The sequence below is a fragment of the Passer domesticus genome, chromosome 3 (assembly GCF_036417665.1).
Source record: "Passer domesticus isolate bPasDom1 chromosome 3, bPasDom1.hap1, whole genome shotgun sequence".
Classification (NCBI taxonomy): Eukaryota; Metazoa; Chordata; class Aves; order Passeriformes; family Passeridae; genus Passer; species Passer domesticus.
In genome coordinates, this window is record NC_087476.1 from 81685702 (window position 1) to 81703109 (window position 17408).

Genomic DNA, 17408 nt, shown 5'->3' on the forward strand with positions numbered 1-17408 from the left:
ACTAGAAAACCAGTCAGAAGTGATCAAAACTTTCAATAACTTGCCAAAACATAATCAAAACAAATGAAAGCAAACCAAAACATTCCAAATACCCGCCAAAAGATTTTAAAACCCTCCAAAACTAATCCAAACGTTCCACAACCTGCCAACACAATAAAAACAACACAAGAGAAAACAAAACATTCTAAAACACCACCAAAACATTCCGAAAACCCGCCAAAAGATCATCAAAACAAATCAAAACAAACCAAACAATAGGAGGAACACGGCAACATATTGGCAAGCAAGAGACGGAGAGCGCGGCACCACGGCACCTTCTAGGAGGCCAAGAAAGAAGCCGCACAACACCTGCACTGTGTCAGCAACTTTCCAACTGCTAGAAGCTAGTGGCTTGCCACTGGCCTGCCTCTTCAATTGCCATTAGCATTCCAATGGAAGCTATTCTTGGACAACTTTGCTCTGCTTGCTGCTAGTTCTGCCCCAGCCTACCATAGATAACCTTGCTCTTCCCTTGAGACTCTGAGATGCCAAGAACTTGTCAACTTCAAAGGGTGGGCCGGGCTACATCTACTCAGCTGCCACAGTTCCTCCTTGCTAGACCTAGTGGGAAAGCATTTTGCTGAGATGCAGAAGGCAAGAAACACAGAATACGGAGACGCGGAGCTGTCCCAAGTGCCGCTGCCAGGCGTCTTTCCGCAGAAGGAGCGCCCCGCAGCGCACCGCAACCGGCACCGTCGTCTCTGCGCAAAGAGCCAAAATATTTTCAAACCCGCCAAAACTAATCCAAAAATATTTTCAAACCCGCCAAAATAGAAAACCAGACAGAAGTGATCAATACATTCGAAAAAACCTGACAAAACCTGATAAAGCCCACCAAAGCTAATCCAAACACACCAAAAACTGGGCTAAACAGAATCAAAACAAGTCAAAACCTTCTAAAAACCGGCCAAAATATTTCAAAACCCATCAAAACTAATCAAAACATTCCGAATACCCGCCAAAAGATTCCAAATACCCGCCAAAATATTTTAAAACCCGCCAAAAGGAATCCAAACATTCCAAAACCTGCCAACACAATAAAAACAACTCAAGAGAATACAAAACATTCTAAAACCCAACCAAAACATTCCGAAAACCCGCCAAAACATCATAAAAACAAATCAAAACCAACCAAAAAATTCCGAAAACCCGCCAAAATAATTTAGACCCACAAAACTCATCAAAACGTTCTGAAAAAATGCCAAAACATTAGAAAACCAGCCAGAACTGATCAAAACATTCAAAAAACTTGGCAAAACATCATAAAAACAAATCAAAACCAACCAAAACATTCCAAAAACCCAACAAAATAGTTTACAACCTGCCAAAACTGATCAAAACATTCTGAAAAGATGCCAAAATACTAGAAAACCAGTCAGAAGTGATCAAAACTTTCAATAACTTGCCAAAACATAATCAAAACAAATGAAAGCAAACCAAAACATTCCAAATACCCGCCAAAATATTTTAAAACCCGCCAAAACTAATCCAAACGTTCCACAACCTGCCAAGACAATAAAAACAACACAAGAGAAAACAAAACATTCTAAAACACCACCAAAACATTCCGAAAACCCGCCAAAAGATCATCAAAACAAATCAAAACAAACCAAACAATAGGAGGAACACGGCAACATATTGGCAAGCAAGAGACGGAGCCCACGGCACCTTCTAGGAGGCCAAGAAAGAAGCCGCACAACACCTGCACTGTGTCAGCAACTTTCCAACTGCTAGAAGCTAGTGGCTTGCCACTGGCCTGCCTCTTCAATTGCCATTAGCATTCCAATGGAAGCTATTCTTGGACAACTTTGCTCTGCTTGCTGCTAGTTCTGCCCCAGCCTACCATAGATAACCTTGCTCTTCCCTTGAGACTCTGAGATGCCAAGAACTTGTCAACTTCAAAGGGCGGGCCGGGCTACATCTACTCAGCTGCCACAGTTTCTCCTTGCTAGACCTAGTGGGAAAGCATTTTGCTGAGATGCAGAAGGCAAGAAACGCAGAATACGGAGACGCGGAGCTGTCCCAAGTGCCGCTGCCAGGCGTCTTTCCGCAGAAGGAGCGCCCCGCAGCGCACCGCAACCGGCACCGTCGTCTCTACGCAAAGAGCCAAAATATTTTCAAACCCGCCAAAACTAATCCAAAAATATTTTCAAACCCGCCAAAATAGAAAACCAGACAGAAGTGATCAATACATTCGAAAAAACCTGACAAAACCTGATAAAGCCCACCAAAGCTAATCCAAACACACCAAAAACTGGGCTAAACAGAATCAAAACAAGTCAAAACCTTCTAAAAACCCGCCAAAATATTTCAAAACCCGTCAAAACTAATCAAAACATTCCGAATACCCGCCAAAACATTCCAAATACCCGCCAAAAGATTTTAAAACCCGCCAAAAGGAATCCAAACATTCCAAAACCTGCCAACAGAATAAAAACAACTCAAGAGAATACAAAACATTCTAAAACCCAACCAAAACATTCCGAAAACCCGCCAAAACATCATAAAAACAAATCAAAACCAACCAAAATATTCCGAAAACCCGCCAAAATAATTTAGACCCACAAAACTCATCAAAACATTCTGAAAAAATGCCAAAACATTAGAAAACCAGCCAGAACTGATCAAAACATTCAAAAAACTTGGCAAAACATCATAAAAACAAATCAAAACCAACCAAAACATTCCAAAAACCCAACAAAATAGTTTACAACCTGCCAAAACTGATCAAAACATTCTGAAAAGATGCCAAAATACTAGAAAACCAGTCAGAAGTGATCGAAACTTTCAATAACTTGCCAAAACATAATCAAAACAAATGAAAGCAAACCAAAACATTCCAAATACCCGCCAAAATATTTTAAAACCCGCCAAAAGGAATCCAAACATTCCAAAACCTGCCAACACAATAAAAACAACACAAGAGAAAACAAAACATTCTAAAACACCACCAAAACATTCCGAAAACCCACCAAAAGATCATCAAAACAAATCAAAACAAACCAAACAATAGGAGGAACACGGCAACATATTGGCAAGCAAGAGACGGAGAGCGCGGCACCACGGCACCTTCTAGGAGGCCAAGAAAGAAGCCGCACAACACCGCACTGTGTCAGCAACTTTCAAACTGCTAGAAGATAGTGGCTTGCCACTGGCCTGCCTCTTCAATTGCCATTAGCATTCCAATGGAAGCTATTCTTGGACAACTTTGCTCTGCTTGCTTCCAGTTCTGCCCCAGCCTACCATAGATAACCTTGCTCTTCCCCTGAGGTTCTGAGATGCCAAGAACTTTTCAACTTCAAAGGGTGGGCCGGGCTACATCTACTCAGCTGCCACAGTTTCTCCTTGCTAGACCTAGTGGGAAAGCATTTTGCTGAGATGCAGAAGGCAAGAAACGCAGAATACGGAGATGCGGAGCTGTCCCAAGTGCCGCTGCCAGGCGTCTTTCCGCAGAAGGAGCGCCCCGCAGCGCACCGCAACCGGCACCGTCGTCTCTGCGCAAAGAGCCAAAATATTTTCAAACCCGCCAAAACTCATCCAAAAATATTTTCAAACCCGCCAAAATAGAAAACCAGACAGAAGTGATCAATACATTCGAAAAAACCTCACAAAACATGATAAAGCCCACCAAAGCTAATCCAAACACACCAAAAACTGGGCTAAACAGAATCAAAACCTTCTCAAAATCCGCCAAAATATTTCAAAACCCGTCAAAACTAATCAAAACATTCCGAATACCCGCCAAAAGATTCCAAATACACGCCAAAATATTTTAAAACCCGCCAAAAGCAATCCAAACATTCCAAAACCTGCCAACAAAATAAAAGCAACTCAAGAGAATACAAAACATTCTAAAACCCAACCAAAACATTCTGAAAACCCGCCAAAACATCATAAAAACAAATCAAAACCAACCAAAATATTCCGAAAACCCGCCAAAATAATTTAGACCCACAAAACTCATCAAAACATTCTGAAAAAATGCCAAAACATTAGAAAACCAGCCAGAACTGATCAAAACATTCAAAAAACTTGGCAAAACATCATAAAAACAAATCAAAACCAACCAAAACGTTCCAAAAACCTGACAAAATAGTTTACAACCTGCCAAAACTGATCAAAACATTCTGAAAAGATGCCAAAATACTAGAAAACCAGTCAGAAGTGATCAAAACTTTCAATAACTTGCCAAAACATAATCAAAACAAATGAAAGCAAACCAAAACATTCCAAATACCCGCCAAAATATTTTAAAACCCGCCAAAACTAATCCAAACGTTCCACAACCTGCCAAGACAATAAAAACAACACAAGAGAAAACAAAACATTCTAAAACACCACCAAAACATTCCGAAAACCCGCCAAAAGATCATCAAAACAAATCAAAACAAACCAAACAATAGGAGGAACACGGCAACATATTGGCAAGCAAGAGACGGAGAGCGGGGCACCACGGCACCTTCTAGGAGGCCAAGAAGGAAGCCGCACAACACCGCACTGTGTCAGCAACTTTCCAACTGCTAGAAGATAGTGGCTTGCCACTGGCCTGCCTCTTCAATTGCCATTAGCATTCCAATGGAAGCTATTCTTGGACAACTTTGCTCTGCTTGCTGCTAGTTCTGCCCCAGCCTACCATAGAAAACCTTGCTCTTCCCTTGAGGTTCTGAGATGCCAAGAACTTTTCAACTTCAAAGGGCGGGCCGGGCTACATCTACTCAGCTGCCACAGTTTCTCCTTGCTAGACCTAGTGGGAAAGCATTTTGCTGAGATGCAGAAGGCAAGAAACGCAGAATACGGAGACGCGGAGCTGTCCCAAGTGCCGCTGCCAGGCGTCTTTCCGCAGAAGGAGCGCCCCGCAGCGCACCGCAACCGGCACCGTCGTCTCTGCGCAAAGAGCCAAAATATTTTCAAACCCGCCAAAACTAATCCAAAAATATTTTCAAACCCGCCAAAATAGAAAACCAGACAGAAGTGATCAATACATTCGAAAAAACCTGACAAAACATGATAAAGCCCACCAAAGCTAATCCAAACACACCAAAACCTGGGCTAAACAGAATCAAAACCTTCTCAAAATCCGCCAAAATATTTCAAAACCCGTCAAAACTAATCAAAACATTCCGAATACCCGCCAAAACATTCCAAATACCCGCCAAAATATTTTAAAACCCGCCAAAAGCAATCCAAACATTCCAAAACCTGCCAACACAATAAAAACAACTCAAGAGAATACAAAACATTCTAAAACCCAACCAAAACATTCCGAAAACCCGCCAAAACATCATAAAAACAAATCAAAACCAACCAAAATATTCCGAAAACCCGCCAAAATAATTTAGACCCACAAAACTCATCAAAACATTCTTAAAAAATGCCAAAACATTAGAAAACCAGCCAGAACTGATCAAAACATTCAAAAAACTTGGCAAAACATCATAAAAACAAATCAAAACCAACCAAAACATTCCAAAAACCTGACAAAATAGTTTACAACCTGCTAAAACTGATCAAAACATTCTGAAAAGATGCCAAAATACTAGAAAACCAGTCAGAAGTGATCGAAACTTTCAATAACTTGCCAAAACATAATCAAAACAAATGAAAGCAAACCAAAACATTCCAAATACCCGCCAAAAGATTTTAAAACCCGCCAAAACTAATCCAAACGTTCCACAACCTGCCAAGACAATAAAAACAACACAAGAGAAAACAAAACATTCTAAAACACCACCAAAACATTCCGAAAACCCGCCAAAAGATCATCAAAACAAATCAAAACAAACCAAACAATAGGAGGAACATGGCAACATATTGGCAAGCAAGAGACGGAGAGCGCGGCACCACGGCACCTTCTAGGAGGCCAAGAAAGAAGCCGCACAACACCTGCACTGTGTCAGCAACTTTCAAACTGCTAGAAGATAGTGGCTTGCCACTGGCCTGCCTCTTCAATTGCCATTAGCATTCCAATGGAAGCTATTCTTGGACAACTTTGCTCTGCTTGCTGCTAGTTCTGCCCCAGCCTACCATAGATAACCTTGCTCTTCCCTTGAGGCTCTGAGATGCCAAGAACTTGTCAACTTCAAAGGGCGGGCCGGGCTACATCTACTCAGCTGCCACAGTTTCTCCTTGCTAGACCTAGTGGGAAAGCATTTTGCTGAGATGCAGAAGGCAAGAAACGCAGAATACGGAGACGCGGAGCTGTCCCAAGTGCCGCTGCCAGGCGTCTTTCCGCAGAAGGAGCGCCCCGCAGCGCACCGCAACCGGCACCGTCGTCTCTGCGCAAAGAGCCAAAATATTTTCAAACCCGCCAAAACTCATCCAAAAATATTTTCAAACCCGCCAAAATAGAAAACCAGACAGAAGTGATCAATACATTCGAAAAAACCTGACAAAACATGATAAAGCCCACCAAAGCTAATCCAAACACACCAAAAACTGGGCTAAACAGAATCAAAACCTTCTCAAAACCCGCCAAAATATTTCAAAACCCGTCAAAACTAATCAAAACATTCCGAATACCCGCCAAAAGATTCCAAATACCCGCCAAAATATTTTAAAACCCGCCAAAAGCAATCCAAACATTCCAAAACCTGCCAACACAATAAAAACAACTCAAGAGAATACAAAACATTCTAAAACCCAACCAAAACATTCTGAAAACCCACCAAAACATCATCAAAACAAATCAAAACCAACCAAAATATTCCGAAAACCCGCCAAAATAATTTAGACCCACAAAACTCATCAAAACATTCTGAAAAAATGCCAAAACATTAGAAAACCAGCCAGAACTGATCAAAACATTCAAAAAACTTGGCAAAACATCATAAAAACAAATCAAAACCAACCAAAACGTTCCAAAAACCTGACAAAATAGTTTACAACCTGCCAAAACTGATCAAAACATTCTGAAAAGATGCCAAAATACTAGAAAACCAGTCAGAAGTGATCGAAACTTTCAATAACTTGCCAAAACATAATCAAAACAAATGAAAGCAAACCAAAACATTCCAAATACCCGCCAAAATATTTTAAAACCCGCCAAAACTAATCCAAACGTTCCACAACCTGCCAAGACAATAAAAACAACACAAGAGAAAACAAAACATTCTAAAACACCACCAAAACATTCCGAAAACCCGCCAAAAGATCATCAAAACAAATCAAAACAAACCAAACAATAGGAGGAACACGGCAACATATTGGCAAGCAAGAGACGGAGAGCGGGGCACCACGGCACCTTCTAGGAGGCCAAGAAAGAAGCCGCACAACACCTGCACTGTGTCAGCAACTTTCCAACTGCTAGAAGCTAGTGGCTTGCCACTGGCCTGCCTCTTCAATTGCCATTAGCATTCCAATGGAAGCTATTCTTGGACAACTTTGCTCTGCTTGCTGCTAGTTCTGCCCCAGCCTACCATAGAAAACCTTGCTCTTCCCTTGAGGTTCTGAGATGCCAAGAACTTGTCAACTTCAAAGGGCGGGCCGGGCTACATCTACTCAGCTGCCACAGTTTCTCCTTGCTAGACCTAGTGGGAAAGCATTTTGCTGAGATGCAGAAGGCAAGAAACGCAGAATACGGAGACGCGGAGCTGTCCCAAGTGCCGCTGCCAGCCGTCTTTCCGCAGAAGGAGCGCCCCGCAGCGCACCGCAACCGGCACCGTCGTCTCTGCGCAAAGAGCCAAAATATTTTCAAACCCGCCAAAACTAATCCAAAAATATTTTCAAACCCGCCAAAATAGAAAACCAGACAGAAGTGATCAATACATTCGAAAAAACCTGACAAAACATGATAAAGCCCACCAAAGCTAATCCAAACACACCAAAAACTGGGCTAAACAGAATCAAAACCTTCTCAAAATCCGCCAAAATATTTCAAAACCCGTCAAAACTAATCAAAACATTCCGAATACCCGCCAAAACATTCCAAATACCCGCCAAAATATTTTAAAACCCGCCAAAAGCAATCCAAACATTCCAAAACCTGCCAACACAATAAAAACAACTCAAGAGAATACAAAACATTCTAAAACCCAACCAAAACATTCCGAAAACCCGCCAAAACATCATAAAAACAAATCAAAACCAACCAAAATATTCCGAAAACCCGCCAAAATAATTTAGACCCACAAAACTCATCAAAACATTCTTAAAAAATGCCAAAACATTAGAAAACCAGCCAGAACTGATCAAAACATTCAAAAAACTTGGCAAAACATCATAAAAACAAATCAAAACCAACCAAAACATTCCAAAAACCTGACAAAATAGTTTACAACCTGCTAAAACTGATCAAAACATTCTGAAAAGATGCCAAAATACTAGAAAACCAGTCAGAAGTGATCGAAACTTTCAATAACTTGCCAAAACATAATCAAAACAAATGAAAGCAAACCAAAACATTCCAAATACCCGCCAAAATATTTTAAAACCCGCCAAAACTAATCCAAACGTTCCACAACCTGCCAAGACAATAAAAACAACACAAGAGAAAACAAAACATTCTAAAACACCACCAAAACATTCCGAAAACCCGCCAAAAGATCATCAAAACAAATCAAAACAAACCAAACAATAGGAGGAACATGGCAACATATTGGCAAGCAAGAGACGGAGAGCGCGGCACCACGGCACCTTCTAGGAGGCCAAGAAAGAAGCCGCACAACACCGCACTGTGTCAGCAACTTTCAAACTGCTAGAAGATAGTGGCTTGCCACTGGCCTGCCTCTTCAATTGCCATTAGCATTCCAATGGAAGCTATTCTTGGACAACTTTGCTCTGCTTGCTGCTAGTTCTGCCCCAGCCTACCATAGATAACCTTGCTCTTCCCTTGAGGCTCTGAGATGCCAAGAACTTGTCAACTTCAAAGGGCGGGCCGGGCTACATCTACTCAGCTGCCACAGTTTCTCCTTGCTAGACCTAGTGGGAAAGCATTTTGCTGAGATGCAGAAGGCAAGAAACGCAGAATACGGAGACGCGGAGCTGTCCCAAGTGCCGCTGCCAGGCGTCTTTCCGCAGAAGGAGCGCCCCGGAGCGCACCGCAACCGGCACCGTCGTCTCTGCGCAAAGAGCCAAAATATTTTCAAACCCGCCAAAACTCATCCAAAAATATTTTCAAACCCGCCAAAATAGAAAACCAGACAGAAGTGATCAATACATTCGAAAAAACCTGACAAAACATGATAAAGCCCACCAAAGCTAATCCAAACACACCAAAAACTGGGCTAAACAGAATCAAAACCTTCTAAAAACCCGCCAAAATATTTCAAAACCCGTCAAAACTAATCAAAACATTCCGAATACCCGCCAAAAGATTCCAAATACCCGCCAAAATATTTTAAAACCCGCCAAAAGCAATCCAAACATTCCAAAACCTGCCAACACAATAAAAACAACTCAAGAGAATACAAAACATTCTAAAACCCAACCAAAACATTCTGAAAACCCACCAAAACATCATCAAAACAAATCAAAACCAACCAAAATATTCCGAAAACCCGCCAAAATAATTTAGACCCACAAAACTCATCAAAACATTCTGAAAAAATGCCAAAACATTAGAAAACCAGCCAGAACTGATCAAAACATTCAAAAAACTTGGCAAAACATCATAAAAACAAATCAAAACCAACCAAAACGTTCCAAAAACCTGACAAAATAGTTTACAACCTGCCAAAACTGATCAAAACATTCTGAAAAGATGCCAAAATACTAGAAAACCAGTCAGAAGTGATCGAAACTTTCAATAACTTGCCAAAACATAATCAAAACAAATGAAAGCAAACCAAAACATTCCAAATACCCGCCAAAATATTTTAAAACCCGCCAAAACTAATCCAAACGTTCCACAACCTGCCAAGACAATAAAAACAACACAAGAGAAAACAAAACATTCTAAAACACCACCAAAACATTCCGAAAACCCGCCAAAAGATCATCAAAACAAATCAAAGCAAACCAAACAATAGGAGGAACACGGCAACATATTGGCAAGCAAGAGACGGAGAGCGGGGCACCACGGCACCTTCTAGGAGGCCAAGAAAGAAGCCGCACAACACCTGCACTGTGTCAGCAACTTTCCAACTGCTAGAAGCTAGTGGCTTGCCACTGGCCTGCCTCTTCAATTGCCATTAGCATTCCAATGGAAGCTATTCTTGGACAACTTTGCTCTGCTTGCTGCTAGTTCTGCCCCAGCCTACCATAGATAACCTTGCTCTTCCCTTGAGGCTCTGAGATGCCAAGAACTTGTCAACTTCAAAGGGCGGGCCGGGCTACATCTACTCAGCTGCCACAGTTTCTCCTTGCTAGACCTAGTGGGAAAGCATTTTGCTGAGATGCAGAAGGCAAGAAACGCAGAATACGGAGACGCGGAGCTGTCCCAAGTGCCGCTGCCAGGCGTCTTTCCGCAGAAGGAGCGCCCCGCAGCGCACCGCAACCGGCACCGTCGTCTCTGCGCAAAGAGCCAAAATATTTTCAAACCCGCCAAAACTAATCCAAAAATATTTTCAAACCCGCCAAAATAGAAAACCAGACAGAAGTGATCAATACATTCGAAAAAACCTGACAAAACATGATAAAGCCCACCAAAGCTAATCCAAACACACCAAAAACTGGGCTAAACAGAATCAAAACAAGTCAAAACCTTCTAAAAACCCGCCAAAATATTTCAAAACCCGTCAAAACTAATCAAAACATTCCGAATACCCGCCAAAACATTCCAAATACCCGCCAAAATATTTTAAAACCCGCCAAAAGGAATCCAAACATTCCAAAACCTGCCAACACAATAAAAACAACTCAAGAGAATACAAAACATTCTAAAACCCAACCAAAACATTCCGAAAACCCGCCAAAACATCATAAAAACAAATCAAAACCAACCAAAAAATTCCGAAAACCCGCCAAAATAATTTAGACCCGCAAAACTCATCAAAACGTTCTGAAAAAATGCCAAAACATTAGAAAACCAGCCAGAACTGATCAAAACATTCAAAAAACTTGGCAAAACATCATAAAAACAAATCAAAACCAACCAAAACATTCCAAAAACCCAACAAAATAGTTTACAACCTGCCAAAACTGATCAAAACATTCTGAAAAGATGCCAAAATACTAGAAAACCAGTCAGAAGTGATCGAAACTTTCAATAACTTGCCAAAACATAATCAAAACAAATGAAAGCAAACCAAAACATTCCAAATACCCGCCAAAATATTTTAAAACCCGCCAAAACTAATCCAAACGTTCCACAACCTGCCAAGACAATAAAAACAACACAAGAGAAAACAAAACATTCTAAAACACCACCAAAACATTCCGAAAACCCGCCAAAAGATCATCAAAACAAATCAAAACAAACCAAACAATAGGAGGAACACGGCAACATAGTGGCAAGCAAGAGACGGAGAGCGCGGCACCACGGCACCTTCTAGGAGGCCAAGAAAGAAGCCGCACAACACCGCACTGTGTCAGCAACTTTCAAACTGCTAGAAGATAGTGGCTTGCCACTGGCCTGCCTCTTCAATTGCCATTAGCATTCCAATGGAAGCTATTCTTGGACAACTTTGCTCTGCTTGCTGCTAGTTCTGCCCCAGCCTACCATAGATAACCTTGCTCTTCCCTTGAGGCTCTGAGATGCCAAGAACTTGTCAACTTCAAAGGGCGGGCCGGGCTACATCTACTCAGCTGCCACAGTTTCTCCTTGCTAGACCTAGTGGGAAAGCATTTTGCTGAGATGCAGAAGGCAAGAAACGCAGAATACGGAGACGCGGAGCTGTCCCAAGTGCCGCTGCCAGCCGTCTTTCCGCAGAAGGAGCGCCCCGGAGCGCACCGCAACCGGCACCGTCGTCTCTGCGCAAAGAGCCAAAATATTTTCAAACCCGCCAAAACTAATCCAAAAATATTTTCAAACCCGCCAAAATAGAAAACCAGACAGAAGTGATCAATACATTCGAAAAAACCTCACAAAACATGATAAAGCCCACCAAAGCTAATCCAAACACACCAAAAACTGGGCTAAACAGAATCAAAACAAGTCAAAACCTTCTAAAAACCCGCCAAAATATTTCAAAACCCGTCAAAACTAATCAAAACATTCCGAATACCCGCCAAAACATTCCAAATACCCGCCAAAATATTTTAAAACCCGCCAAAAGGAATCCAAACATTCCAAAACCTGCCAACACAATAAAAACAACTCAAGAGAATACAAAACATTCTAAAACCCAACCAAAACATTCCGAAAACCCGCCAAAACATCATAAAAACAAATCAAAACCAACCAAAAAATTCCGAAAACCCGCCAAAATAATTTAGACCCGCAAAACTCATCAAAACGTTCTGAAAAAATGCCAAAACATTAGAAAACCAGCCAGAACTGATCAAAACATTCAAAAAACTTGGCAAAACATCATAAAAACAAATCAAAACCAACCAAAACATTCCAAAAACCCAACAAAATAGTTTACAACCTGCCAAAACTGATCAAAACATTCTGAAAAGATGCCAAAATACTAGAAAACCAGTCAGAAGTGATCGAAACTTTCAATAACTTGCCAAAACATAATCAAAACAAATGAAAGCAAACCAAAACATTCCAAATACCCGCCAAAATATTTTAAAACCCGCCAAAACTAATCCAAACGTTCCACAACCTGCCAAGACAATAAAAACAACACAAGAGAAAACAAAACATTCTAAAACACCACCAAAACATTCCGAAAACCCGCCAAAAGATCATCAAAACAAATCAAAACAAACCAAACAATAGGAGGAACACGGCAACATATTGGCAAGCAAGAGACGGAGAGCGCGGCACCACGGCACCTTCTAGGAGGCCAAGAAAGAAGCCGCACAACACCGCACTGTGTCAGCAACTTTCAAACTGCTAGAAGCTAGTGGCTTGCCACTGGCCTGCCTCTTCAATTGCCATTAGCATTCCAATGGAAGCTATTCTTGGACAACTTTGCTCTGCTTGCTGCTAGTTCTGCCCCAGCCTACCATAGATAACCTTGCTCTTCCCCTGAGGTTCTGAGATGCCAAGAACTTGTCAACTTCAAAGGGCGGGCCGGGCTACATCTACTCAGCTGGCACAGTTTCTCCTTGCTAGACCTAGTGGGAAAGAATTTTGCTGAGATGCAGAAGGCAAGAAACGCACAATACGGAGACGCGGAGCTGTCCCAAGTGCCGCTGCCAGGCGTCTTTCCGCAGAAGGAGCGCCCCGCAGCGCACCGCAACCGGCACCGTCGTCTCTGCGCAAAGAGCCAAAATATTTTCAAACCCGCCAAAACTCATCCAAAAATATTTTCAAACCCGCCAAAATAGAAAACCAGACAGAAGTGATCAATACATTCGAAAAAACCTGACAAAACATGATAAAGCCCACCAAAGCTAATCCAAACACACCAAAAACTGGGCTAAACAGAATCAAAACCTTCTCAAAACCCGCCAAAATATTTCAAAACCCGTCAAAACTAATCAAAACATTCCGAATACCCGCCAAAAGATTCCAAATACCCGCCAAAATATTTTAAAACCCGCCAAAAGCAATCCAAACATTCCAAAACCTGCCAACACAATAAAAACAACTCAAGAGAATACAAAACATTCTAAAACCCAACCAAAACATTCTGAAAACCCACCAAAACATCATCAAAACAAATCAAAACCAACCAAAATATTCCGAAAACCCGCCAAAATAATTTAGACCCACAAAACTCATCAAAACATTCTGAAAAAATGCCAAAACATTAGAAAACCAGCCAGAACTGATCAAAACATTCAAAAAACTTGGCAAAACATCATAAAAACAAATCAAAACCAACCAAAACGTTCCAAAAACCTGACAAAATAGTTTACAACCTGCCAAAACTGATCAAAACATTCTGAAAAGATGCCAAAATACTAGAAAACCAGTCAGAAGTGATCGAAACTTTCAATAACTTGCCAAAACATAATCAAAACAAATGAAAGCAAACCAAAACATTCCAAATACCCGCCAAAATATTTTAAAACCCGCCAAAACTAATCCAAACGTTCCACAACCTGCCAAGACAATAAAAACAACACAAGAGAAAACAAAACATTCTAAAACACCACCAAAACATTCCGAAAACCCGCCAAAAGATCATCAAAACAAATCAAAACAAACCAAACAATAGGAGGAACACGGCAACATATTGGCAAGCAAGAGACGGAGAGCGGGGCACCACGGCACCTTCTAGGAGGCCAAGAAAGAAGCCGCACAACACCTGCACTGTGTCAGCAACTTTCCAACTGCTAGAAGCTAGTGGCTTGCCACTGGCCTGCCTCTTCAATTGCCATTAGCATTCCAATGGAAGCTATTCTTGGACAACTTTGCTCTGCTTGCTGCTAGTTCTGCCCCAGCCTACCATAGAAAACCTTGCTCTTCCCTTGAGGTTCTGAGATGCCAAGAACTTGTCAACTTCAAAGGGCGGGCCGGGCTACATCTACTCAGCTGCCACAGTTTCTCCTTGCTAGACCTAGTGGGAAAGCATTTTGCTGAGATGCAGAAGGCAAGAAACGCAGAATACGGAGACGCGGAGCTGTCCCAAGTGCCGCTGCCAGGCGTCTTTCCGCAGAAGGAGCGCCCCGCAGCGCACCGCAACCGGCACCGTCGTCTCTGCGCAAAGAGCCAAAATATTTTCAAACCCGCCAAAACTAATCCAAAAATATTTTCAAACCCGCCAAAATAGAAAACCAGACAGAAGTGATCAATACATTCGAAAAAACCTGACAAAACATGATAAAGCCCACCAAAGCTAATCCAAACACACCAAAAACTGGGCTAAACAGAATCAAAACCTTCTCAAAATCCGCCAAAATATTTCAAAACCCGTCAAAACTAATCAAAACATTCCGAATACCCGCCAAAACATTCCAAATACCCGCCAAAATATTTTAAAACCCGCCAAAAGCAATCCAAACATTCCAAAACCTGCCAACACAATAAAAACAACTCAAGAGAATACAAAACATTCTAAAACCCAACCAAAACATTCCGAAAACCCGCCAAAACATCATAAAAACAAATCAAAACCAACCAAAATATTCCGAAAACCCGCCAAAATAATTTAGACCCACAAAACTCATCAAAACATTCTGAAAAAATGCCAAAACATTAGAAAACCAGCCAGAACTGATCAAAACATTCAAAAAACTTGGCAAAACATCATAAAAACAAATCAAAACCAACCAAAACATTCCAAAAACCTGACAAAATAGTTTACAACCTGCTAAAACTGATCAAAACATTCTGAAAAGATGCCAAAATACTAGAAAACCAGTCAGAAGTGATCGAAACTTTCAATAACTTGCCAAAACATAATCAAAACAAATGAAAGCAAACCAAAACATTCCAAATACCCGCCAAAATATTTTAAAACCCGCCAAAACGAATCCAAACGTTCCACAACCTGCCAAGACAATAAAAACAACACAAGAGAAAACAAAACATTCTAAAACACCACCAAAACATTCCGAAAACCCGCCAAAAGATCATCAAAACAAATCAAAACAAACCAAACAATAGGAGGAACATGGCAACATATTGGCAAGCAAGAGACGGAGAGCGCGGCACCACGGCACCTTCTAGGAGGCCAAGAAAGAAGCCGCACAACACCGCACTGTGTCAGCAACTTTCAAACTGCTAGAAGATAGTGGCTTGCCACTGGCCTGCCTCTTCAATTGCCATTAGCATTCCAATGGAAGCTATTCTTGGACAACTTTGCTCTGCTTGCTGCTAGTTCTGCCCCAGCCTACCATAGATAACCTTGCTCTTCCCTTGAGGCTCTGAGATGCCAAGAACTTGTCAACTTCAAAGGGCGGGCCGGGCTACATCTACTCAGCTGCCACAGTTTCTCCTTGCTAGACCTAGTGGGAAAGCATTTTGCTGAGATGCAGAAGGCAAGAAACGCAGAATACGGAGACGCGGAGCTGTCCCAAGTGCCGCTGCCAGGCGTCTTTCCGCAGAAGGAGCGCCCCGGAGCGCACCGCAACCGGCACCGTCGTCTCTGCGCAAAGAGCCAAAATATTTTCAAACCCGCCAAAACTCATCCAAAAATATTTTCAAACCCGCCAAAATAGAAAACCAGACAGAAGTGATCAATACATTCGAAAAAACCTGACAAAACATGATAAAGCCCACCAAAGCTAATCCAAACACACCAAAAACTGGGCTAAACAGAATCAAAACCTTCTAAAAACCCGCCAAAATATTTCAAAACCCGTCAAAACTAATCAAAACATTCCGAATACCCGCCAAAAGATTCCAAATACCCGCCAAAATATTTTAAAACCCGCCAAAAGCAATCCAAACATTCCAAAACCTGCCAACACAATAAAAACAACTCAAGAGAATACAAAACATTCTAAAACCCAACCAAAACATTCTGAAAACCCACCAAAACATCATCAAAACAAATCAAAACCAACCAAAATATTCCGAAAACCCGCCAAAATAATTTAGACCCACAAAACTCATCAAAACATTCTGAAAAAATGCCAAAACATTAGAAAACCAGCCAGAACTGATCAAAACATTCAAAAAACTTGGCAAAACATCATAAAAACAAATCAAAACCAACCAAAACGTTCCAAAAACCTGACAAAATAGTTTACAACCTGCCAAAACTGATCAAAACATTCTGAAAAGATGCCAAAATACTAGAAAACCAGTCAGAAGTGATCGAAACTTTCAATAACTTGCCAAAACATAATCAAAACAAATGAAAGCAAACCAAAACATTCCAAATACCCGCCAAAATATTTTAAAACCCGCCAAAACTAATCCAAACGTTCCACAACCTGCCAAGACAATAAAAACAACACAAGAGAAAACAAAACATTCTAAAACACCACCAAAACATTCCGAAAACCCGCCAAAAGATCATCAAAACAAATCAAAGCAAACCAAACAATAGGAGGAACACGGCAACATATTGGCAAGCAAGAGACGGAGAGCGGGGCACCACGGCACCTTCTAGGAGGCCAAGAAAGAAGCCGCACAACACCTGCACTGTGTCAGCAACTTTCCAACTGCTAGAAGCTAGTGGCTTGCCACTGGCCTGCCTCTTCAATTGCCATTAGCATTCCAATGGAAGCTATTCTTGGACAACTTTGCTCTGCTTGCTGCTAGTTCTGCCCCAGCCTACCATAGATAACCTTGCTCTTCCCTTGAGGCTCTGAGATGCCAAGAACTTGTCAACTTCAAAGGGCGGGCCGGGCTACATCTACTCAGCTGCCACAGTTTCTCCTTGCTAGACCTAGTGGGAAAGCATTTTGCTGAGATGCAGAAGGCAAGAAACGCAGAATACGGAGACGCGGAGCTGTCCCAAGTGCCGCTGCCAGGCGTC